This window comes from Capricornis sumatraensis, chromosome 2, assembly GCF_032405125.1.
Source record: "Capricornis sumatraensis isolate serow.1 chromosome 2, serow.2, whole genome shotgun sequence".
Taxonomy (NCBI): Eukaryota; Metazoa; Chordata; class Mammalia; order Artiodactyla; family Bovidae; genus Capricornis; species Capricornis sumatraensis.
Genome location: NC_091070.1, coordinates 109608360 through 109633455, shown reverse-complemented (window position 1 = coordinate 109633455; position 25096 = coordinate 109608360). Strand labels below are relative to the sequence as shown.

At 55.6% G+C, this 25096-nt stretch overlaps 8 non-coding genes across 8 annotated transcripts; 4 read left to right on the top strand and 4 right to left on the bottom strand.

Annotated features, from left to right (window-relative positions):
* Positions 1 to 13919: 13919 nt before the first annotated feature.
* TRNAD-GUC (transfer RNA aspartic acid (anticodon GUC)) lies at positions 13920 to 13991 on the bottom strand. The gene has a single exon. It is a non-coding gene; the product is annotated as a tRNA-Asp (tRNA).
* Positions 13992 to 14541: 550 nt separating this feature from the next.
* TRNAL-CAG (transfer RNA leucine (anticodon CAG)) lies at positions 14542 to 14624 on the top strand. Its single transcript has one exon. It is a non-coding gene; the product is annotated as a tRNA-Leu (tRNA).
* Positions 14625 to 16103: 1479 nt separating this feature from the next.
* Positions 16104 to 16174, top strand: TRNAG-GCC (transfer RNA glycine (anticodon GCC)). The gene has a single exon. It is a non-coding gene; the product is annotated as a tRNA-Gly (tRNA).
* Positions 16175 to 20941: 4767 nt separating this feature from the next.
* TRNAE-CUC (transfer RNA glutamic acid (anticodon CUC)) lies at positions 20942 to 21013 on the bottom strand. Its single transcript has one exon. It is a non-coding gene; the product is annotated as a tRNA-Glu (tRNA).
* A 278-nt stretch (positions 21014 to 21291) lies between these two features.
* TRNAG-UCC (transfer RNA glycine (anticodon UCC)) lies at positions 21292 to 21363 on the bottom strand. Its single transcript has one exon. It is a non-coding gene; the product is annotated as a tRNA-Gly (tRNA).
* A 755-nt stretch (positions 21364 to 22118) lies between these two features.
* TRNAD-GUC (transfer RNA aspartic acid (anticodon GUC)) lies at positions 22119 to 22190 on the bottom strand. Its single transcript has one exon. It is a non-coding gene; the product is annotated as a tRNA-Asp (tRNA).
* Positions 22191 to 22740: 550 nt separating this feature from the next.
* Positions 22741 to 22823, top strand: TRNAL-CAG (transfer RNA leucine (anticodon CAG)). The gene has a single exon. It is a non-coding gene; the product is annotated as a tRNA-Leu (tRNA).
* Positions 22824 to 24302: 1479 nt separating this feature from the next.
* Positions 24303 to 24373, top strand: TRNAG-GCC (transfer RNA glycine (anticodon GCC)). The gene has a single exon. It is a non-coding gene; the product is annotated as a tRNA-Gly (tRNA).
* The last annotated feature ends 723 nt before the right edge of the window (positions 24374 to 25096 follow it).

Sequence of the window (25096 nt, the reverse complement as noted above, 5' to 3'; positions counted from 1 at the left end):
GAATCTCCCTGACCCGGGGATCGAATCCACATCTAAGTCTCCTGCATTGGCAGGCGGGTTCCTTACCACTAGCGCCACCCCAAAAGTGTTAGTTGCTCAGTCTGGTAAGATACATCATGTGGTATTCATCTGTCTCTTTCTAACTTACTTCCCTTGGCATGATAATCTCCAATCATCCATGTTGCTGTCAATGGTATTAGTTCCCTCTTTTTAATGGCTGAGTGGTATTCCACTATGAGTACATACCGCATCTTCCAAACTCATTCAGCTGTCGATGGAGGTTTAGGTTGCTTCCATGTATTGGCTATCGTAAACAGATGGGCATGCTTGATTATCAACTCAGCTTCCAATCCTCTCCAAAAGATGCCAGTGGGGAAATGGTGGGCGGGGGGGGGGGAGCTGAAATGTCCAGGCTTCTTCTAATCACAGTGTTCTTTCTAATGACCAGGCCCCATCCTGAAGCTATCCAGGAGCCCACCAAAAGTTGCCTCAACAGAACATAAGATGCTCCTATTATCCAGGAAATTCCAAGGGATTTAGGAGTTCTGTGACAGGAACCAGGTCAAAGGCCAAATACAAGAACAAAAGATGCTCCCAGGAAATTAGAAAGGTTTTTAGGCGCTTTGGCCAGTATCCTGGAATGAAGACCAAAATATGTCTTTCTTATTATAACACAATATTTCAGAAACTATATGGAGTCTCTCAGACACTTAGTGTAAGGAGACTGGGAATCTTTATTTTACAAGTCTTAGCACTAGTTATTAAGCCAGACAGACACCAGCCTCTTCTCCCAGTTTTGGAGGAAGGGAGGAGAAGGGGTCTACACAGCCACAGTTCTCAAGAGGAACAGGGCAAAGTCTAACACCCAGCTTCTAGGTTGATCAGCACCTGAGGGAGGGCTGTGAAGGTTAAAGATGACCTTCAAGTAATTTCAAAATGCCACCCACATTGAGAATCATTGATTCATGCTTTTGGGGGGAGTGGGGCACACCTCCTGGCCTGCAGGAGCTTAGTTTGCTGAGCAGGGAACAAACCCAGGCCTGGCAGTGAAAGTCCTGAGTACCAGCCCCTGGGCCTCCAGGGAGTTTCCTGACTTATATTAAAAAAATTAATTTTTGCACTGAAACACACACAATATTTTAGATATCTTCTAAATCTTGAAAGGTTATATTAGCACAGGCACAGCATTAATAATTATGAAAATTTCCCCCATTTTGAAATAGTTAAAATTAGAGTTCTAGGAAATCCAGTAATTTTACCATTTTTGGTCTTTCCACTGGTGGCTGTCACCAGCTGCTTCATAGGGAAGTCCAGAACCACTCAATATACTTACCCAGCTTGCAAAATCAGGGCTGTTATTCATTTGTATTTCTTGTAAAATACGAATGTATTTCTGTATAATAACTGGTTAATTTTACTTGTAAGCCAACAAATAAAATGAACAAACAAACGTGATGTGGTAACAAATTAATTAAATGTTTGGGAAATCAAATCCTAACCTCTGTGACAGATGATAATAATCTCTACTATGCTAATAAGGAAGGAGACAGAGCATTTCATCAAGGTTGGTTATCTCCTTCAACTGCCTGGTTCTACCCTGTGTACAACTAGCTAAAGACTCTGATGCTCTGGTCTTTCCCTCTACACTCTGGCCCCATTAGTTCCCAGGTACCACCAGCAGCCAGTCCCCTACCTGTGGCAGAGTAAGACCCCAGCATAGGAGTGGGACTTGGTGGAAATGCCAGAAACACTGTTGGCTCTCCATCTCTCCCCCACCCAAACCCATTTCACGCTGCAGCGTTGAAGCAGATGGCCATAGGCTGAAGAGGTTGCCCTGCAGTAGCCTGGGAGGATCAGAGATTAGGTTTGGCCAAGTGGCAGGAAAATTCAACAGGATGCTCCGGCGAGATGCATGCCCTACTCAGCTCCTGCCTGCAAAGAACAGATTGGGAAGAAACAGTCGACTTCTGCCCGACTGGGAAAGGGAAGAAAAGCAATCAATGGGCATAGGAGCCAGCCGGCCACCTGAAGGGAGGTACAGCAGAGGTGTTCCACAGTTCTGTGGCTGCTTGGCCAAGGCCCAGAACGCTGGAAATGTTGATGGCGCAGTCTCAGGAGCTTAGTAGTAATAAAGAAGAGAAATGGATAACAAAAGCAAGACAAACTACTCTAGCTGGGAAGTTTGAGAAAGAGGTCTTAATAATTAACGCACAAGTATATCCCAGGAAACCCAACTTAACCTCTTATACCAGGATCAGGTACAAAATTATGGGGCCCAGGGCAAAATGAAAATGTGAAAATGCTGTTTGAGGTAGTGAAGCGTAACACCTTTTCCTTTTTGGCTGTGGTCTCTCTCGTGACTTGTTATGGTGTTTTTTACTTGCTATTGAATGTCTATGTGAAGAAATATTAAGAATTTAAATAGCATGAATTTTATTTACTAACTTTATATCGTGCAATGCCAGTTTTATATACTGACCAAGTTCTCACTGTCGTCCATTCCTTATCCTCCTCTTTATCTTGACCTAACTTTAATCAGGTTTCTCTACTCCCAACAGGCCCTTAAACTTTGGACTGCCCCTGATGAGCATACAGAGTATGTTCCTTCACCAACTTATCCTGAGAATCAGGGTAGACAGGGAGACACATTTCCTGGGAAACTGCTCTGATCCTGCCATCTATTTATATTCCCTTGATTCCTCAACTTCCCCTTAAAAGTTTCTGCTAAGCTCTGCTTACTCCTCCCTCTGAAAGAAACACTCTTTTTTTCTATTTAATTTTGAGATGCTTGTAGATTTCTGAGATTGGAACATTCTCCCTTTTCTCTTTGAAAAGTCTTTGCTTATCTAAGTCTGGATTTGTTTTTATTTGACAATACAAATATAAAATCCATATGCATATGAATTCAGCATCATTCATATGCTGATCACTGAGACCCCCACTGCATATTTGATAGCTTCTATGGGCACATAAACTTTTGTCTCTACTGGAATAGTGGAAATGCTGCACAAAACTAACTCAGCTGTATTTGTTTTCTTTCTTGATACACACACGTGTGTATGCTGTCACTTCAGTCATGTCTTACTCTCTGCGACCCTATGACTATGGCCCCCTCAGGCTCCTCTGTCCATGGGATTCACCGGGCAGGAATACTAGAGTGGGTTGCCATTTCCTTTTCCATGGGATCTTCCTGACCCAGGGATTGAATCCATGCCTCTTAAGTCTCCTGTATTGGCAGGTCGGTTCTTTGCCACTAGTGGCACCTGAGAAGTCCTGATACAAACTACCAACATTTTCTTTGGCTTGCTGATAAGTAACGACTGAAAGGAAAAGGAACTATGAGTTGTTCTTTTTTTTTTTTTTTCTGTCATTGTTTTCAGCATAGTTCAGTCAGTTCAGTCGCTCAGTCGTGTCCGACTCTTTGCGACCCCATGAAGCGCAGCACGCCAGGCCTCCCTGTCCATCACCAACGCCCAGAGTCCACCCAGACCCATGTCCGTTGAGTTGGTGATGCCATCCAACCATCTCATCCTCTGTCATCCCCTTCTCCTCCTGCCCTCAATCTTTCCCAGCATCAGGGTCTTTTCAAATGAGTCAGCTCTCCGCATCAGGTGGCCAAAGTATTGGAGTTTCAGCTTCAACATCAGTCCTTCCAATGAACACCCAGGACTGATTCCCTTTAGGGTGGACTGGTTGGATCTCCTTCCAGTCCAAGGGACTCTCAAGAGTCTTCTCCAACACCACAGTTCTTCTGCGCTCAGCTTTCTTTATAGTCCAACTCTCACATCCATACATGACTACCATCAACTTTTGTTGACAAAGTAATGTCTTTGCTTTTTAATATGCTGTCTAGGTTGGTCATAACTTTCCTTCCAAGGAGTAAAAGACACTTAGTCTTTTAATTTCATGGCTGCAATCACCGTCTGCAGTGATTTTCAAGCCCCCCCAAAATAAAGTCAGCCACAGTTTCCACTGTTTCCCCATCTATTTGCCATTAAGTGATGGGACTGGATGCCATGATCTTAGTTTTCTGAATGTTGAGCTTTGAGCGAAGTGATATCAGAAAAGATATGATAGGATTCACTGGTCATTTGTTTTTCTTACTATGTTGCTGCCTTTTTGCATTTGAAGCAAGTTCTGCTTTGAAGGGCAAGTGTGGCCTCTGGGCCAAGCAGGTCAGCTTATTCAGTCATAGAAGGAATGTGCCTACGTTATGTTACTCATCTTAGGTCTTCGAACTCCCACTGCATAGCGGATCCATCCAGAATTCTGTGTTCATCAAGCAAAGTAAATGCTATTAACATATACAGATGGGTGACAAGGCAGGTGATAAGAATTTTGCTGATATCAGCTCATTGAGCAGGCTTCACTGTTCCATTGGACTCGTTATAAAACACCCACTCAAAGATAGAATTATTTAAAATTTCAGGAACATTTTTCAGGATCCCTAAAAGTTCCTAATATTTGTTTGAGTGATTCCCAAGATTGTTTTCTAGAAGGTGCTGTCTGTCCTAGTATGCTTTGCTGGTTCTCTGTGGTTAGGATTCAGCATTTTCACTGACTGGGCCTGTCAGGGAAGTTAGTGTTCTTTCTGACCACTCGCATTCCACTGTTGCCATGGCTGCTGCAGCTTCCGCAGCTGAGTCTTTAGGAGGCTTGCTTGCCCACACCCCAAGTCATCCTGTCCTGGGGTCTATGCTTCTGAAGGGGACAAGGCGACAGTGAAGAGTGAAAAATCCCTCTCTGCAGATACAGACTCCCTTTACGTGGGCCTCACCCCACTGGGAATTACTAATTTCTGTGGCTTCTTGTCCCCCACCCTCAGTGCACAATATAAGTAATTTCTACATAAAACAAGTGAGTTACTTCAAATGACTTACAACTGTGTTAAGGTTTGATTGACATAGGCACCGTTTTAGTAACAAATGTAATTTTCCCTCTAGTTCATTAAAATCCTAAGAGCAGTTCCATTCAGAGATGTAGCGATCCCAGGTCATTTTACCAGATGCACTGGCGGCAGCAGCTGGGTGTTCCAGATTGCCCCACTAGGAAGTTGAAGCCATCTATTACGCTTCTGTATGTATTTTAGGACTAGAAAACCACACTTTACACATTGGGTCTTTTGTAAAAAGAACACATTTCTATATGGTAATTGGCTAGTTAACTTAACCTGTAAGACAGGAATTATAATAAAAAGATCAAAGATGGTCTATTAAAATGGCAAGTTGCATGACAGCAGTCCTTAGCTCACAAGAGACGTCGTCCACAATTGTCAAAGTTGACTTCAGAATCACCTGAAAGAAGTTTGAGAGGCTTGAAGATTTCACATGCCACTCGATAATCTGAAAATCCTGGAGTTCAGCATTGGCAAGCAAAAATCAAGAGCCATGTGATCACTTGCAGACCCCAAAGATTGTGTGCAAGCAAGCCTTGGCTATTAAAGAGGTGGTGGAAGCCTCAACAGCAATAAAATATTGGTGGCCAGAAAGGAAATCCAGCTTCCACTAAAGGGGAATTGAACCCAGGCTTTGATGGTGAAAGCCCCAGGTCCTAGCCACTAGACTATCAGAGATCTTGGTCAAGAGGCTGAAGGCAGCACTTTGTGGGAAAAGATCTTACAAATGATTCAGACACATATTAGAAAATTTTGAAGGATGTCTGAAGAATGCTTTGAAGTGGTATGTGTGGTGGTACTGCAGTGACCACCATCTGGGTCAAAGGATGGAAGGGAACTTCAGTGGCAGAAAAGCTGGAAGAAAGATTGTGATCAGTCAAGCCAAACAAGAAAAGGATAATTTTTCTTACAACACTTTTATCACTGACATGCTGACCACAGAGGTTTCTCTCTCTCTATTTCTTCTTTCCTTCCTTCCCTTTCTTCCTCCCTTACATTCCTAAAATCTGTATGTCTCTCTTGCTTCTGTAGTTTCCCCATGTTTGACTGAGGAAAACATGTCCTTTTTTCCGTACTCTCCCCCTACAGGGATGATATTCCTGGTCTTCTCCAAATTTCAGTCGGTTCGGTTCAGTTGCTCAGTCATGTTCAACTCTTTGTGACCCCATGGACTGCAGCACGCCAGGCTTCCCTGTCCATCACTGATTCCTGGAGCTTACTCAAATTCACATCCATCAAGTTGGTAATGTCATCCAACCGTCTTATCCTCTGTCATCCCCTTCTCTTCCTGCCTTCAATCTTTCCCAGCATCAGGGTTTTTTCCAATGAGTCAGTTCTTCATGTAAGGGGGCCAAAGTACTGGAGTTTCAACTTTAGCATCAATCCTTCTAATGAATATTCAAGACTGATTTTCTTTAGGATTGACTGGTTGGATCTCTTGGCAGTCCAAGGGACTCTCAAGAATCTACAGCACAGTTCAAAAGCATCAATTCTTTGGTGCTCAGCTTTCTTTATACTCTAACTCTCACATCCATACATGACTACTGGAAAAACCATAGTTTTGACTAGATGGACCTTTGTTGGTAAAGTAATGTCTCTGCTTTTTAATATGCTGTCTGGTTCGGTCACAGCTTTTCTTCCAAGGAGCGAGCGTCTTTTAATTTTATGGCTGCAGTCACCATCTGCAGTGATTTTGGAGCCCCCCCAAAAAAAGTCTGTCACCGTTTCCATTGTTTCCCCATTTATTTCCCATGAAGTGATGGGACCAGATGCCATGATCTTGGTTTTCTGAATATTGAGTTTCAAGTCAACTTTTTCTCTCTCCTCTTTCACTTTCCTAAAGAAACTCTTTAGTTCCTCTTTGCTTTCTGCTATAAGGGTGCTGTCATCTGTATATCTGAGGTTATTGATATTTCTCCTGGCAATCTTGATTCCAGCTTGTGCTTTAACCAGCCCAGCATTTCACATGGTGTGTTCTGCATATAACTTAAAGAAGCAGGGTGACAATATACAGCCTTGACATACTCCTTTCCTGATTTGGAACCAGTCTGTTGTTCCATGTCCAGTTCTAACTGTTGCTTCCTGACCTGCATACAGATTTCTCAGGAGGCAGGTCAGGGGAACTGGTATTCCCATCTCTTGAAAAACTTTCCACAGTTTGTTGTGATCCACACAGTCAAAGGCTTTGGCATAGTCAGTAAAACAAAAGTAGATGTTTTTCTGGAACTCTCCTGCTTTTTCAATGATCCAGCAGATGTTGGCGTTTGATCTCTGGTTCCTCTGCCTTTTCTAAATCCAGCTTGAACATCTGGAAGTTTACGGTTCAAGTACTGTTGAAGCCTGGCTTGAAGAATGTTGAGCACTACTTTGCTAGCATGTGAGATGAGTGCAATTGTGCGGTAGTTTGAACATTCTTTGGCATTGCCTTTCTTGGGGACTGGAATGAAAATTGGCCGTTTCCAGTCCTGTGGCCACTGCTGAGTTTTCCGAATTTGCTGGCATATTGAGTGTAGCACTTTCAAAGCATCGTCTTTTAGGACTTCAAATAGCTCAAGTGGAATTCCATCCCTTCCACTAGTTTTGTTCGTAGTGATGTTTCCTAAGGCCCACTTCAGGATGTCTGGCTCTAGGTGAGTGATTACACCATCATGGTTATCTGGGTCCTAAAGATCTTTTTTGTACAGTTCTTCTGTGTATTCTTGCTACCTCTTCTTAATATCTTCTGCTTCTGTTAGGTCCATACCATTTCTGTCCTTTATCGAGCCCATCTTTGCATAAAATGTTCCCTTGGTATCTCTAATTTTCTCGAAGAGATCTCTAGTCTTCCCCATTCTATTGTTTTCCTCTATTTCTTTGCATTGATCACTGAGGAAGGCTTTCTTATTTCTCCTTGCTCTTCTATGGAACTCTGCATTCAAATGGGTATATTTTTCCTTTTCTTCCTTGTCTTTAGCTTCTCTTCTTTTCTCAGCTATTTGTAAGGCCTCCTCAGACAACCATTTTGCCTTTTTGCATTTATTTTTCTTGGGGATGGTCTTAATCACTGCCCCCTGTACCATGTCAGGAACTTCTGTCCATAGTTCATCAGGCACTCTGTCTATCAGATCTAATCCCTTGAATCTATTTGTCACTTCCACTGTATAAGCAATCAGAACAGATTTGACTTAGGTCATACCTGAATGGTCTAGTGGCTTTTCCTACTTTCAATTTAAGTCTGAGTTTGCCAAATTTACCCTTCCCCAATGCAGAGGGTCAACGGGACATGCTCTCCTCCAGTTACACCCTCCCCTAGGCCTGGGAATAACCTGCACAAATGCCTGAGTTCTGATTAGGCCTCTTTTCCCATCAGGACTGCTGAGGTGGACTAGGCCTCCAGTGTGCGCAGGCAGAGATGCACAGATGGCCAAAGGAAGGCTGTTTGCAGGGGTTTGAGAAGAGCTTGGACGTGGAAGTGATGTTTACCCTTTCAGTGCAGAAAGGAGCTAGAGTGGATAGAGAGTCCCCCCTGTATCACCATGCTCAGGCACAGAACTATGAGGAGTTCCATAATTCTAAATGCAACACTGGCCTCATAGATCCTTAGGAGAGTACTTTTGTCAAAGTAGGAAGAAAGATCTTATTTTATTTCACAGTTTACTAGCTTAATTTATAAGTTTAAAACATTTAGGTGTAAGTATGTGGGCCTCCATCTGTACTCATTCACACAGCTGCAGATATTAGGGCATGCTGAAGTCTGTGACTTTCCAGGCTCACCCATGTATCAGGCTGTCAGTTCCTCGCCCAACCCCTTGGATCTAAGGTGCTTCTTTCCCAAACTGAGTCACCTTTCTCCACTCTTCCAACCAGGAACTTTTTCCCAGGTTCTACTCCAAGTAAATTACAGCACCCTTGGAAATAAGTTCAGAACCTTTCCTACTCACCATATCCATTAGGGATCAAGTCCTTTCTCTTTTATCCCTTTGGCTTCCCCTCCAGTGAGAACACTGCCAAGTTCTTCGGTGAGTATTTTCACTTCTGTAGCTCAAGTAGTTGCCATGTAGTTTGAAGGTACAGGGCTAACAAATATACATTTTCCTCTTAAAATTGTATTCAGGATCCTGTTTCCAATTTTTAGAAAGATCCCTTTAACTTGAGGAACACTCAGTATTCCTACTAGAAGTTAATCATAGGAGAGAGAAAAGGGGGCCTGTAAAGCTTCTTGGATGCTGGACTGGATGGATGGCACATTAGTCAGGTTCTCCTAGAAACAGAACCATGAGGAGATCTGTTGTTGTTGCTGTCGCTGAAGTTGTATCCTACTCTTTGTGACCCCATGGACTGCAGCATGCCAGGTCTCCCCGTCCCTCATCATCTCCCAGAGTTTGTCCAAGTTCATGTCCATTGAATTGGTGATACCATTCAAACATCTCATCCTCTGCTGCCCTCTTCTCCTTTTGCCTTCAATCTTTCCCAGCATCAGGATCTTTTCCAGTAAGTCAGTTGTTCACATCAGGTGACCAAAGTATTGGAGACTCGTACCTATCTATACATCTGTATCTAGAGAGACAGAAGGAGATTATAAAGAATTGACTCATATGATTATGGATCCACAGCATGAGTTGGCAAGCAAGACGCTGAGAGCTGATGGTTTGGTTCCAGTTGGAGTTTGAAGGCTTGAGAACCAGGAGAGCTAGTTCAAGGCCAACAGGCTCTAGCTGGGGAAAAGCTGATGTTCCAGTCCAAATCTGAAGGCAGGAAAATCACAATTCCCAGTTTGACAGCAGTTAGGCAGGATGAGTTCTTTCTTCCTAGAGGGATGGCAATCTTTTTGTTCTATCTGGTCATCCAACAGATTGGATGAGGCCCATCCACAACAGGGAGAGAAGTCTGCTTTACTCAGTCTTCTGATTTAAATGTTAATCCCATGCAAAAACAGTCTCACAGAAAGACTTAAGGTCTGACCAAATATCTGGGTACCCCATGGCCCAGTCAAGTTGACACATAAAATTAACCATCACAGATGGTGACACCATTATACTAAGCACACTGAAGAAAAAGAATTCCCTTGGTTGGGCTATAGTTTAGGATAACTGCTTTTTCAGAGCATTTTTGCTTCTGCCCTATCTGGATGTAGTGCAAACATGCTTTCATCTGGTTACATAAGAGGAATGAATTAAAAAAGAAAAAGTCCCTTCTGGCAGAGAAACATCAGGGCTGAGTAATATTAATGGTAGGCTAAACACATCAATATACTGATTTACAGTTAAACCTACTGACAATTGGACTTCAGAGACCACACTGAATTTTGTTTTTAAGTGAAATTCACATAACATAAAATCAAGCATTTTTAAGTGAACAATTCATTGGCATTTAATGCGTTCTGAAAGTTAGGTAACCACCACCTCCATCTAGTCTGAAACATTTTTATCATCCCCAAATAAAACCCCATATCCATTAAGCAATTATTCCCCAATACTCTCTCCTTCCAGTCCTTGGAAACCATCAATTTACTTTCTATTCCTTTGCAGTTATCTATTTTAGATATTTCATATAAGTGGAACCACACATTATGTGACATTTTGTGTCTGGCTTCTTTCACTTCTTTTGGGAGTTCATTCATATTGTAGTATGTATCAGTACTTCATTCTATTTTATGACTGAATAAAATGCCATCATACGTATTTACCACATTTTGTTTATATATTCATCCACTGATGGATATTTGGGTTGTTGTCACTTTTTGGCTGCTGTGAATAGTTCTACTATGAACATTCCTATACAAATATTTGTTTGAACATCTTTTTTTACTCAATTAATTCCGTCCCTTCTTTACCTTTCCACATTTCCTGTCATGTCATTTCTCTATAAATTTATTTTCTTTTGTTAAGACATTATATTGGCCCAAGTTGTAACCACTCCTTTGAATTACCCATCATGAGGTTTCTTCCTGTGTGATGTGCGCTACATGCATTCACAAACTGTCTTCCTCTTGGCAGTCTTCTATTGGAGTAATTTTATAGTGTGCCAGCTGAAAACCCTAAGAGGGTACATTCCCTGCCTGTCACAAAATATTAGAAAACAGAGGTGAACCAAACAACTAACTGCTCCATTTTCAACTTGAGACAGTTTCAACTCGGCAATATTTTTCAGAGAAAGAAAGAGACTCCACACAAAGATCAAACCCAAGCACGGTCAAAAAACATGGTCCCAGGGGAAAGAGAAAACGAAGGCTGCACCTACAGGACTCTTTATTAAGACAAAAGGAAAACTGAAACAAGGCCTCATAGACTCTTTCAGACAGAAAGAAGACACTCCGTCTTAAGGGCATGCCTCAAAGACTTTGCCTTAATGAGGCTTTTTAAAGAATATTAAGGGCCTTGGCCTCCACTAGCCTCACCAAGAGCCCAAAGTAAAAAAAAAGGCTTATCTCAAAGAGATTTGTGAGTGTGATTTTTGTCCAATAAGTGAAATATATATTGGCATAGAAGAAACTCTTCAAGTATTTAAAGGGAGTACATCAGCTTGAACTGAAAGGGATAAAGACAAAATTAAAAGAAGCCTTTGGATCTCCAATTTCTGATGGGCAGAAAGCAGGCTAGGGGGAAGAAAAAGGATCAGCTGCAAATACTATTCTTATGGAAGAGTAAGGATAACTCAGTGGATGATTCTGAGAGGCAGAGAATCATTCCCAGTGAGTAGCAGTGTGCCTTACAGAACTGGCAGCGTGTGTCAGGCTGGATGTTAAAAGTAATGTGAACCAGTGATTGCTCTGTGCCTCCAATTTCCCCCTTTTGAACGGGAATGGACATTAAACCAAGACCTTCCCAACACTGTATGTGAAGTTACCATGGTGGCAAAAGAAGGGTGTTTTGTGGCTAAATGGTAGTAGAGAGCTGCAGCTATTTTGTGTGATAGCAGCCCCCACTTGTAACAGCCTACTGGCTGTGAGATTCTGTAGGAAAGCCACTCTCAAAGGATTTCCTTCTGGGAAAAAAAGGACAGGAATGTTTGTTTCACTGCAGATAACTCCAGTCTGATTAGGATGTGGAAAACTAAGAAACGTCTCTTACTAGAAAATTGATTCATAGCATTCTGGATTAGAATGATGTCTAAAAGTAAGGTGGAGAAAAAGGAAGACTGCGACGTCAATTGCTGCTGCTGCTAAGTCACTTCAGTCGTGTCCGACTCTGTGCGACCCCATAGACGGCAGCCCACCAGGCTCCCCCGTCCCTGGGATTCTCCAGGCAAGAACACTGGAGTGGATTGCCATTTCCTTCTCCAATACATGAAAGTTAAAAGTGAAAGTGAAGTCGCTCAGTCGTGTCCAACCCTCCTCGACCCCATGGACTGCAGCCTTCCAGGCTCCTTCATCCATGGGATTTTCCAGGCAAGAGTACTGGAGTGGGTTGCCATTGCCTTCTCCTGACTCAAAATTGTAAAGGCCTTGTGGGGAGGGGAAAATGGATAAATGGATCAGTTTGGTGAGGTGTGAAAACTAAACTTCCAGTGTGGAGCATCTACTAGTGTATACAGAAGCAGAAATATATTATCCTACAAACGAAGCTTACCGAATGTTAGAAAGCGATGTTGCCTCAAAATATTCACTTGATAAACATCCATGAGCAGGAGTGAACCTACAACCTCTCACTAAAGAGCCAAACACACCAACGGGTTACAAAATAGAAACCGAGGAGGCAAGCTCATTACTGCAGATTTTATGCAGAGATCTTTTCACAAACACTACATTGCTCCGCTAAGACACCTGTCTCCTAGATTTCAAATTGCAAGTATGTCTCACCCAGGTGATTGTAATAATTTAAGTAAAAAAGTTAACCCAGAATACACTAGTCGCCCTACTTTCTGATCTCGGAGCAACCCTGGGCTACAAGGGCACTAGGGTCGTGCCGGGGAGATGAGTGGTTTAAGGAGAGGAAAAATAAACCATTCCCTGCCTGGGAATCGACCCCAGACCGAGGCAAAGATACCGCCGAACCCTAACCACAGACCACCAGGGAGCGTGGGGGTTCGGCCCTCGCCTCCTCCTGCCGAACCCAGCGCCTCCATGCTACACGCCCCTTGCCACCTTGCTGCCCACATCCGGCCTTTGCAAGTCCAGCCGCCCGACCATCCTGCAGTCCGTCTGCTCTGGCGTGCCGTCTTGCTTTCAGCACTCTCAAAACACTGCGCGCGCCGGCGGCTTCTCGCACGCACCCCAAAAGCCGCGGGCTCCCTGCTCCCAGCTCTCTCTCCCCCGAATGCCCCATGACGGGAGGAACTCAGCAAAATGTCGGCCCGCTGCGTTGTCAGGGATCGAACTCGAGTCAACTGCTTAGAAGGTAGATATGCTCACTACTAACCACGACCGCTACAAAGACGGGGGAGAAGCCGGCACCGGGCTCAGCCCAGGACACTTTCGCCGCCACTGCCGCATCCTTGCCAGAACTCAACGTCATTCAGGGCTCTGCGACGCCGCCGCCGCCGCCACAAGCAGCCGTGCGGCTCCCCGTTCGCCCCAGCGCTACGCGGCTGCCGGGATACACTGGAACGAACGCCACCGCGAAGGGCTACGGCGGCCTTGCGGCCCTCCGGGCCATCTTTCCCCGCCGCGGCCCGCGAACGCCATCATCACCGAGGGGCAATGCAGGGCACGCAGCTGGCCAAAGCCCGTCTCCACCGGGCGCTGGGCGAGGCCACATCCACGACAATAGGGGGACCAGGACCCACCCGCCTACACGCGTCCCAACGCTGTGGCGACCGTACGAAGGCGCCGTCGCGAGCCTAGGAGCCCACTCAGGCAGCCACTGTGGGTCGGCGCGTGGGCGGCCGGCCGGCCGCCAGATCCGGCTGTGGTCGGGCAAGGCCGTGGGGTCGCCAAGGAGGCCCTCGCTCCGCCGTGGCGACCGTGCGCCCGCCGACGACAAAGGGCTCAGTCTGGAGCGCTGCACGGGCAGAGGAGGTCGACGGGGATGGCGGGAGGGGCGACAGGCCCTTGGGGGCCTGGCGGCAGGACAGAGAGCGACCGCGGCCACCAAAAAGGGTGTGTTGCCTCCCCGTCGGGGAATCGAACCCCGGTCTCCCGCGTGACAGGCGGGGATACTCACCACTATACTAACGAGGACGGCGGCGACCGTCCTGCCGCCCGGCCGCTCTCGGGCTCTCGGGCTGCCTGCCGACGCCTCCCCTTGCCCAGCACGGGCCCCCGGCCACCACGGGTCCCGGCCCAACCGCGCACCAAACCAACCGCCTCGGTCACAGCGGCAGCCCGCCACCACGACGGGGACCCGGACCCCCGGGGCACTGGAGCCTCCCCAGCGCGCGCCGCCTCTTGCCTCCAACGCGGGCGTTCCGCCGGGAGAAGGGGGCGCGAGAAGGCAAGCGGGGCTGCGAGGACACGGTGGGCGCGCGCCGGCCGGCGTCGGGCCGGGAGAGGCGCGGGTGGGGAGGGGCCGGCCCGCCGAGGGCCCGGCTGGGTCCGCGGCGCGAGCGGCGGCGGAGCCCGGCGCCTCGGCCGGCCGCCGCGCGCCGGCTCCGTCGACCCCCACTCCGGACGGCCGCCTGCCTGCCTGCCTGCCTGGCGTGGCGCCCCGCGCGGCCCGCCGAGGGCGCCGGTGCTCGCGCCGCGTCGGGTCCCAGCCAGGCCAGCGGCCACGCGCCCAGCCAGGCCCGCCGTCAGGATGGCCGAGCGGTCTAAGGCGCTGCGTTCAGGTCGCAGTCTCCCCTGGAGGCGTGGGTTCGAATCCCACTCCTGACAAGCCAGCCTTTTGGCCCGCCGGACAAACGCACCCGTCCTCCCCGCGCCACTGCCTTTCTCCACACACGCCCTCCCGCCGCCACCGGCACCCCCACACCAGGAACCTTCAGTCCTTCTCAGCGCATCTTTGCTCGCCAGCTGGCTGCAGCTGCAGCTGCTGCTTTTCCTGCCTCCCTGCCTCCCCCTTGCCCACCCTCGCCCACACTCGCCCACCCTTCCACTTCCGCTCCCACGGCCCCGCCGCGCCCCGCCCACGGCCGCGCCGAACCACGCAGCCCCGCGGCGGGTGGCAAGCCCTCCTCCCTTCGCCGGCGCTCCGACTTCTGCACGGGGAACGGCCTCCTCGCCCTCGCAGCCTTGCTTCCACGGCCGCCCCCGCCAGCTCTCCCGCCAGGCCGGCACCCCGTCCTCCGCGCCCGCCCCGCCGGCCCGCCTGTGCTCCCCAGCCACAGCGAGGCGGCCGAGCCCCCGCCTTGCCCGCCGGCGGGGTGCCGCGTGCCCTCGACCCTTCTCCGCCTTGCGTTCTTGGCCGGGCCGCACCTGCCTGCCTGCCGCCCGCCCGGGACGCGTGCCATCCAGCCTTCCTGCTGGCCAGCGCACACCGGCCTTCCTGGCACGAGTCCGTCCCGGGAAGGGTGCTCCGCTGGGGAGGGAGCGGAAGCCCTGCCTGCCCGTCCAGCCCACCCACCGGCGCCCTGCCCGCGCCCCTGTCCTCGGCGCCACCGGGCACGTTCCCGTGGGAAGCCGCTGCCCCGGCCGGAGCCAAGCCCGCCCTGGCGCGCTCCCTGCCTCTCAGCCGGCAGTCCCCGAGCCAGGAGCCGCTCTGCCAAAGGGCCCCTGCTCACCACCACCAGCCCGTCAGAGCCGGACCCCGGGAGCGCGGTCGGCCAGATCGCAGGAGCCAGGCTCACACGCCTTTGGGTCCTTGGGCCTGAGCGCCGTTCTGGGGTGGGGGTGGGGGTGGGGCCGGTGGCGGAGGCGCTCGGAGGCGTCGCCCTCCCGCGCTCGCGCTTCCCGCACAGCCCGAGCCCGGCGTCCCGGCCCGCGCCCGCTATCGCACGCCCCACCCCGGCCCGGCCGGAAAGCCAGCCCGCCAGGGGGACTTCGGGTCGGGACCCGGCGGTCGCTGAGAGGAAGGTCGGCGCGCGGCCGCAGCGAACACGCAGCGCCTGCACCTGACAGGGATCCCGGCGCCGGCTCCCGGCCCCCGCGCGCGACACCGACAGGGTCGCGGCGGCCGTGGTCGGCGCAGAAGGCGCGGGAGGGGCCGCGTGGGCCCGCGTCCCGCCGCTCCGGGCTCCCTCCGAGAGCGCCGCGCCCCGGGGTCCTGCACGTGCCCGGATCCTGGCTTTCAGGTCGCCCGCCCGTCGTCTCCTGCTCCAACGGAGCAGAGAGATGCCCACGGGCGAGCAGTGAGCAGCAGCGGGCGGGTGGCGGCCAGCGCCTCAGGGGCAGCGACGGGCGGCGCTGGCCACCGGTGCATGGGTGGTTCAGTGGTAGAATTCTCGCCTGCCACGCGGGAGGCCCGGGTTCGATTCCCGGCCCATGCAGCCACAGCGTCCCCTTTTGGTCCCACGGTGCGGCCCCAGAGCCGAACTAGGTCTGCGCGCTGAAACGCGCTCGAGGCAGCGCTCCTGCAAACGCTGGCTTGTTACCTGCCGCCCGCTGCCTCTCCCACGCAGACGCCCAGGACCCCTCCCCACCTCACCCACAAAAGGCCCTGCTGCCAAGCCTTCGTGGCCCCAGACCCTGCGGGCTCAGCCGCCCGTGCGTCCAGGCACCTTTCTTGTGTTGGCTCCCGTCCTCAACCGGACCCGTCCTCAACCGAGGGCTCGGGGATAGCACTGGCAGGAATACCCCACCGCTGGCAGCCGCCCGCACCACACTTTCATCTTCCACAACGTCCGTCTCCCAGTTCCCTGCCTCACTCTCCCCACACTCCGAGAGAAATCAATCACACTACGTTTGCACAGCCAGGAGCAAGGGAGCTGCCACATCTGGCAAGCATACCTCCCTTTGGCCTGGAGGGCCCCTGGACCATGTCTTGCAGAACGAGTTCCAAAGAAGTCCACCAGCTGCCGGCCCTGGCAGAAATAGGTTTCCAACAGCAATGCCCTCACCACCTCAAACACCACCCCTTCCCCCTGAAACCCTCTTGCGCGCCTCACCTCAGCATCAGCCCTACCCCAAGGGCACCCCCACCTCAGCATGCAGCCTCACCGTCCCCCTACGCCCCCACATGCACCCATCCCACCCCCAGCTCCCCGCCTCCCCCATCTCCACACACCCCCCCCACCACGCCCCGTTCCTCCCTGAGCCGTTCCAAATCCCACTCTTGTCAAGGAACCTGCCTTTGCATCTGTCCCACTGGCCTGCCTCCCCCCACCCCCCACTTCAAGCCACGGCCTGCTCCTTCTTCTGCTTCTTCGAACACAGGTAGAACGGATTCACATTCCTGGGTGAGTCTCAGGTGCCCGGCAAAGTGCTTCAGTCCCCTGTTCTTTGCCAGGTGGTCTCCCAGTGTAGGTGAAGGCGAGATCCAAATACGCTTCTCCTGCTCCAGAGGAAAGCTCTGTTGCTCATGTCCTGCAGGCACAGTCTTTCCTATCTCTTGATCCGCCTCCAACTTCGTCCCTCCCTGCCTTTCCCCTTGGGTAGCCCTATGTACGTTTTCGACGTCTCAAGGTCGCTTTCCCCTTTGCGCATAGATTCGTCTGTATTCGTCGTTAGAGTCCACAGAGCTTTCTCCCTATCCAAGCGACTCACTTCACTGAGCGGACCCTTCTGTGGGTCCGTCTGACCTCGAGGCCCATGGCGATGGCGGCTCCTTCTTGAGGGCTGCGTCATAATCCACGGTACAGATATCCCTCACGTTCTTGTGCCGGCCACGTGCCGACGGGCACTTGGGCGCTTCCCGCGGGTCTCGGCTCCGGCACAGAGGGCTGCGGTGACCCTGGGGGATGCCTGCATCTCTCCCCATTAGGGGTGTTTGTCGTCTTTTCCCGATGCGTGCCCAGGGGTGGCTTTCCTGGATCATAATGTAAGCTCTTCTCTTTCCTATTGCTGGACTGATCCTCGACTGACTGACTTCGACGGAGTAGCACTCGTTCTGGAAGTGTAGTTGATCTACACCCTGGTGTCCGTTTCCGCTGTACAGCGTTGGGGTTCAGTCCTGTCTGTGGGGGGGGGCTTATGTTTTCAGCTCGGTTTCCATTACGGGTGATGACAGGATATGGGACCTCATTCCCTGCGCTATCCCGCGTGTCCTTGTTCCTCCTCCCCTTCCTACGCAGTACTGGTCCGGTTGATCCGTTGAGCCCGGCTCCTCATTCATCCCTCCGTCCCTGACTGCGCCCTTGGGAAGCCCCAAGCGGCTTTCCTGTGTCTGAGAGTCTGTGGCTGGTTGGCCCAGGGATTAATTTGTACAACACTTTAGAGTCCACCCATCCGTGACCTTGTCTGTTTGACTTCCCTCACCAAGGGTAATATTCTGCAGCTCCAGCCGCCGTTGCTGCCAGTGAAACTTTCTGCCTCTTGTGGACGGCTCGGTGACATCCCATTCTCTCCCTTTCTCTGATACTGCATCTTGGTGGCTGAGCCTTTGGGGATGGGCACTAGCGTTTTCTCCACGTCTCGGCTATGGCAAACGGTGCTGCTGTGACCGTGGGGGTTGCGTGTGTCTTTCCGAATGAAGAGTTGCGTCTTTCGTGGATATGTACCCAGGGTGGGGTTGGCATAGCTCGCCTGTTTCCCGCTGACTTCGCTGCCTGCTGAGTTAGTTTTCTTTTGAAAGCTTACTCCGACGTCGTAGTCAGCGTTGTTGCGCAAGTACAGTGGATTCCCAAAACTGTGCTGGTTTCCGGTGGACCCCGGAGTGATCCTGTTTCGCGTGTGCGGATCTCGGATGTCATATATGTCTTCAGATTCTTTTCCCCTTGAGGTTACTCCAGGGCACTGACGCTTATTCCCTGTGTTGAACTGGATAACCTTGGCGCTTCTCCCTTTACACAGGGTCCTGCGTATCTGTGCGTTGCAGCTCCGCAGTCATCCCTCCACCGCTGCCTTTGCACTTGCGTTACCCTAAGGTGGGTTTCTGCGTGAGTCGGTTTCTCCCGGCAAATAGCTTCGTTTTGTATTATTTTCCATGCTCCACATGCCTCTGTCCAACGCGGTCGGACATTCTCCGCCGAGTGTAAGCTGCATCATTGCTTGTGACAAATGGCAATACTTGACGTTTTTCTTATGACTGAGTGATGGCTCCATGCTGCATCCATGCAACCCCTACTTGGGCCTGCCGTGTGTGGATGGGCGCTGGGGTTTGCTCCGTGTCCGCGCCATGGCAGACGGTGCTGCCGTGTCCGTGGCGGTGTCCGGACCCTCAGACCTCCCCGAGGTTTGCCCTCTGCGGGTGTGTACCCTGGAGGGATGACTGTGCTCGGTCACATGGGAGCTCTCCTTGGCACTCATGAAATCACAGCCACCCTACTCCCAACACCCCCCCAATCCCACCCTGAGCCCCCAGCAGTGTCATCGCTCTCCCGCCATCTTCCTCACGCCACAGCCCCCTCACTGTCATGGCCTGCCCTCTGCCTTTCCCGCCAGACTCCAGGCTCGGCCCCACCTCCACGCCACCAGCCCCCTGGGGCTCGGGCTATCCCTCACACGTCTTGCGCTGGCCAGCCTTGCCCTGGCATTCACCACTGCGGGCCTCCTTCTGGCTCCGCAGTCCCAGCCCTACCCCCACGCCCACCCCTACCTACTGCAGATCCGTCCCAGCCTCTCACGTGTGCCTGGCACGGCGTCGCCACCGCGTCCATGCTTCTGTAGAGGCCCTGCTCCAGTGGCCTGCCGATCTTTCGGCCAGGTCCCCGCGAGCCCCACGCCGCCCCTTCCCGCCGGCCATCCACACAGACGCCCCGACCAAGCACCCCGGGGCCTGCCTCCCAGCTCCCAGCTCGCTGCCGCCCCCATTGCTCGCGATCGTTCTGCCTGGGTTCCTGATCCACGTGGGGCGCCCACCAGCCATGGCCCCAAGCACCTTTGGCCCATACTCTCCCCTCGCACTCTGACGCCCACGGCCCCGGCAGGGGCCTCGAGGATACCTCCTTTGGCGATGGCAAGCACACGTCAGGCCACAGGGGCTCCTTGCCCACAGGGGACTCGCCTTTGTGCCATCGCACCCGAGTGTGCCGCCCTCGCCGCACCTTGGTGCCCTTCGTCTGCCGTCCACTTCCCCTCCGAAGGACACAGTCCTTGAACAGACGTGCAACCCTTTGGGATAGGCGAGCCCGAGACGGGGCCAACAGGAGACTGTGGTGGAGGATCGCCCTCGCGGAGAGTTCCTCGGGGAAGACGATGACAGGGTGGGCAGAGGGATGGAGCGGATGCTGGATAGACAGTTTGGAGAGAATGGGAAACTATTCGATGTCATCACTAGGGGAGGGGTGCGCGGAACAGGGCGCTCTGTGTGTGTGTGTGTGTGTGTGTGTGTGTGTGTGCACCCGGGTGCCCGCCTTTGGTTACGAGTCAGGGAGGGAGGCCTGTGTAAATCTTGCCTCAGTCCGGGAGGATTGAGAGCTGTGGTCAGGCAAGGGAAACAGCATGATGGTCGGGTTGTCCTCCCTGGCAGGCATCACTGCCTCTGAGTGACTGAACTGCTACCGATGCCTCCCGGGCGCCGCGGTCCGCCTCCCAGAGCCCACTCGAGACCAGAACCCTCTTGGAGTCGCCAGCGGCATACGGGAGTCACAGCCAGCCCGGGACCTGGCACGCACTGGCCAAGCCGCCCAGAGAGGTGGCTGGCGTGAGGGACACGGCAAGGCAGGCGGTCCGTGGCCACGGCCCCCACTGCCAGAGGCAGATCCCCCTCGCTCGCCTTTGGCTGTGGCCACCGCCCCTGCCGCTGCTGGCCCCCAGCTGGCGACCACCACAGCCCCCAGCCCTACCCCCAGCCCTCCCGCCGCCCGCCCTTTCCAAGCCCACCTCCTCACCGCCACCGACAGCAGGAGCACCGGCACGAGCCCAGGAGCATCACCGCCACCACCAGGGGCAGCAGCCGCAGGCCCTCAGGAGGGAGGGAGGCGGGGGGTGGATGGGAGGCCTCAGGCGCGTCGAGGTGGAAGCGGCGCGAGGTTGCCACTGCGGCCAAAACCTCTGCCCCGCGGGACGGCGGAGGTGGCCTGAATCGTGCTTGGGCTGGACGGGCAGGGTCCCGGGGGCCTCTGGCGCAGCGCTGAGCAAGCGTAGGCTAATAAAAGGGTGGCAGGGTGTCCGGCGAGGACATGGGCACGTGGCAGGCGGAGAGGAAGAAGAAAGGCTTCCCTGACCGGGAATCGAACCCGGGCCGCGGCGGTGAGAGCGCCGAATCCTAACCACTAGACCACCAGGGAGCGTCGGGGTTCAGCCCTCGCCTGCTCCTGGTGAACCCCGCGCCTCCATGCCACCCGCCCGTGCCACCTTGCTGCCTACACCCGGCCTTTGCAAGTCCAGCCGCCTGCCCCGGCGTGCCGTCTTGCTTTCAGCACCCTCAAAACACTGCGCGCGCCGCCGGCTTCTCGCACACACGCCAAAAGCCGCGGGCCAGCGGGCTGGCTCCCTGCTCCCACCTCTCTGTCCCCCGAACGCCCCTGCCCGGAGGGCGCTGGAACTCAGCAAAAGGTCGGCCCGCTGCGTTGGCCGGGAATCGAACCCGGGTCAACTGCTTGGAAGGCAGCTATGCTCACCACCATACCACCAACGCTCCACAGCCCGGGCGGCCGCCAGACGCCGGCCCCGGGCTCGCCCCAGCATGCTCTCGCCGCCGCCTCCGCATCCCTGCCCCGACGCCCCGTCAGCCGGAGGCTCTGCGCCGCCGCCGGCGCCCCCAACAGCCACGCGGCGCCCCAAGCGCGCCAGCGCTACGCAGTGGCCGGGATCCACCCGCCCGACCGCCCCAGGGCGGCGCCCCCGCGGCCTTGCGGCCCTCCGGCCCTTCGCTCCCCGCCGCGGCCAGCCAAAGCCTCCGCCCTCGCCCCCGGCGGGCAACGCGGGGCACGCAGCTTCCAGCACCCAGCTGGCCACAGCCCTACTCCACCGGGCGCTGGGCGAGGCCACTTCCCACGACGACAAGGGGACACGGGACCCACCTGCCTGCACGCGTCGGGGCGCCGTGCCGAGCCGCGCGGCGGGGCCGTCGCGAGCCTAGGAGCCCACTCAGGCAGCCACTGTGGGTCGGCGCGTGGGCGGCCGGCCGGCCGCCAGATCCGGCTGTGGTCGGGCAAGGCCGTGGGGTCGCCAAGGAGGCCCTCGCTCCGCCGTGGCGACCGTGCGCCCGCCGACGACAAAGGGCTCAGGCTGGAGCGCTGCACGCGCGGAGGGGGTCGCCGGGAGCTAGGCCGGGCACCGCCGTTGGCGGCCCTGGCGCCTCGCCCGAAGACGGCGGGAGGGGACGAAGGGCCCTTGGGGGCCTGGCGGCAGGACAGAGAGCGACCGCGGCCACCAAAAAGGGTGTGTTGCCTCCCCGTCGGGGAATCGAACCCCGGTCTCCCGCGTGACAGGCGGGGATACTCACCACTATACTAACGAGGACGGCGGCGACCGTCCTGCCGCCCGGCCGCTCTCGGGCTCTCGGGCTGCCTGCCGACGCCTCCCCTTGCCCAGCACGGGCCCCCGGCCACCACGGGTCCCGGCCCAACCGCGCACCAAACCAACCGCCTCGGTCACAGCGGCAGCCCGCCACCACGACGGGGACCCGGACCCCCGGGGCACTGGAGCCTCCCCAGCGCGCGCCGCCTCTTGCCTCCAACGCGGGCGTTCCGCCGGGAGAAGGGGGCGCGAGAAGGCAAGCGGGGCTGCGAGGACACGGTGGGCGCGCGCCGGCCGGCGTCGGGCCGGGAGAGGCGCGGGTGGGGAGGGGCCGGCCCGCCGAGGGCCCGGCTGGGTCCGCGGCGCGAGCGGCGGCGGAGCCCGGCGCCTCGGCCGGCCGCCGCGCGCCGGCTCCGTCGACCCCCACTCCGGACGGCCGCCTGCCTGCCTGCCTGCCTGGCGTGGCGCCCCGCGCGGCCCGCCGAGGGCGCCGGTGCTCGCGCCGCGTCGGGTCCCAGCCAGGCCAGCGGCCACGCGCCCAGCCAGGCCCGCCGTCAGGATGGCCGAGCGGTCTAAGGCGCTGCGTTCAGGTCGCAGTCTCCCCTGGAGGCGTGGGTTCGAATCCCACTCCTGACAAGCCAGCCTTTTGGCCCGCCGGACAAACGCACCCGTCCTCCCCGCGCCACTGCCTTTCTCCACGCACGCCCTCCCGCCGCCACCGGCACCCCCACACCAGGAACCTTCAGTCCTTCTCAGCGCATCTTTGCTCGCCAGCTGGCTGCAGCTGCAGCTGCTGCTTTTCCTGCCTCCCTGCCTCCCCCTTGCCCACCCTCGCCCACACTCGCCCACCCTTCCACTTCCGCTCCCACGGCCCCGCCGCGCCCCGCCCACGGCCGCGCCGAACCACGCAGCCCCGCGGCGGGTGGCAAGCCCTCCTCCCTTCGCCGGCGCTCCGACTTCTGCACGGGGAACGGCCTACTCGCCCTCGCAGCCTTGCTTCCACGGCCGCCCCCGCCAGCTCTCCCGCCAGGCCGGCACCCCGTCCTCCGCGCCCGCCCCGCCGGCCCGCCTGCGCTCCCCAGCCACAGCGAGGCGGCCGAGCCCCCGCCTTGCCCGCCGGCGGGGTGCCGCGTGCCCTCGACCCTTCTCCGCCTTGCGTTCTTGGCCGGGCCGCACCTGCCTGCCTGCCGCCCGCCCGGGACGCGTGCCATCCAGCCTTCCTGCTGGCCAGCGCACACCGGCCTTCCTGGCACGAGTCCGTCCCGGGAAGGGTGCTCCGCTGGGGAGGGAGCGGAAGCCCTGCCTGCCCGTCCAGCCCACCCACCGGCGCCCTGCCCGCGCCCCTGTCCTCGGCGCCACCGGGCACGTTCCCGTGGGAAGCCGCTGCCCCGGCCGGAGCCAAGCCCGCCCTGGCGCGCTCCCTGCCTCTCAGCCGGCAGTCCCCGAGCCAGGAGCCGCTCTGCCAAAAGGCCCCTGCTCACCACCACCAGCCCGTCAGAGCCGGACCCCGGAAGCGCGGTCGGCCAGATCGCAGGAGCCAGGCTCACACGCCTTTGGGTCCTTGGGCCTGAGCGCCGTTCTGGGGTGGGGGTGGGGGTGGGGCCGGTGGCGGAGGCGCTCGGAGGCGTCGCCCTCCCGCGCTCGCGCTTCCCGCACAGCCCGAGCCCGGCGTCCCGGCCCGCGCCCGCTATCGCACGCCCCACCCCGGCCCGGCCGGAAAGCCAGCCCGCCAGGGGGACTTCGGGTCGGGACCCGGCGGTCGCTGAGAGGAAGGTCGGCGCGCGGCCGCAGCGAACACGCAGCGCCTGCACCTGACAGGGATCCCGGCGCCGGCTCCCGGCCCCCGCGCGCGACACCGACAGGGTCGCGGCGGCCGTGGTCGGCGCAGAAGGCGCGGGAGGGGCCGCGTGGGCCCGCGTCCCGCCGCTCCGGGCTCCCTCCGAGAGCGCCGCGCCCCGGGGTCCTGCACGTGCCCGGATCCTGGCTTTCAGGTCGCCCGCCCGTCGTCTCCTGCTCCAACGGAGCAGAGAGATGCCCACGGGCGAGCAGTGAGCAGCAGCGGGCGGGTGGCGGCCAGCGCCTCAGGGGCAGCGACGGGCGGCGCTGGCCACCGGTGCATGGGTGGTTCAGTGGTAGAATTCTCGCCTGCCACGCGGGAGGCCCGGGTTCGATTCCCGGCCCATGCAGCCACAGCGTCCCCTTTTGGTCCCACGGTGCGGCCCCAGAGCCGAACTAGGTCTGCGCGCTGAAACGCGCTCGAGGCAGCGCTCCTGCAAACGCTGGCTTGTTACCTGCCGCCCGCTGCCTCTCCCACGCAGACGCCCAGGACCCCTCCCCACCTCACCCACAAAAGGCCCTGCTGCCAAGCCTTCGTGGCCCCAGACCCTGCGGGCTCAGCCGCCCGTGCGTCCAGGCACCTTTCTTGTGTTGGCTCCCGTCCTCAACCGGACCCGTCCTCAACCGAGGGCTCGGGGATAGCACTGGCAGGAATACCCCACCGCTGGCAGCCGCCCGCACCACACTTTCATCTTCCACAACGTCCGTCTCCCAGTTCCCTGCCTCACTCTCCCCACACTCCGAGAGAAATCAATCACACTACGTTTGCACAGCCAGGAGCAAGGGAGCTGCCACATCTGGCAAGCATACCTCCCTTTGGCCTGGAGGGCCCCTGGACCATGTCTTGCAGAACGAGTTCCAAAGAAGTCCACCAGCTGCCGGCCCTGGCAGAAATAGGTTTCCAACAGCAATGCCCTCACCACCTCAAACACCACCCCTTCCCCCTGAAACCCTCTTGCGCGCCTCACCTCAGCATCAGCCCTACCCCAAGGGCACCCCCACCTCAGCATGCAGCCTCACCGTCCCCCTACGCCCCCACATGCACCCATCCCACCCCCAGCTCCCCGCCTCCC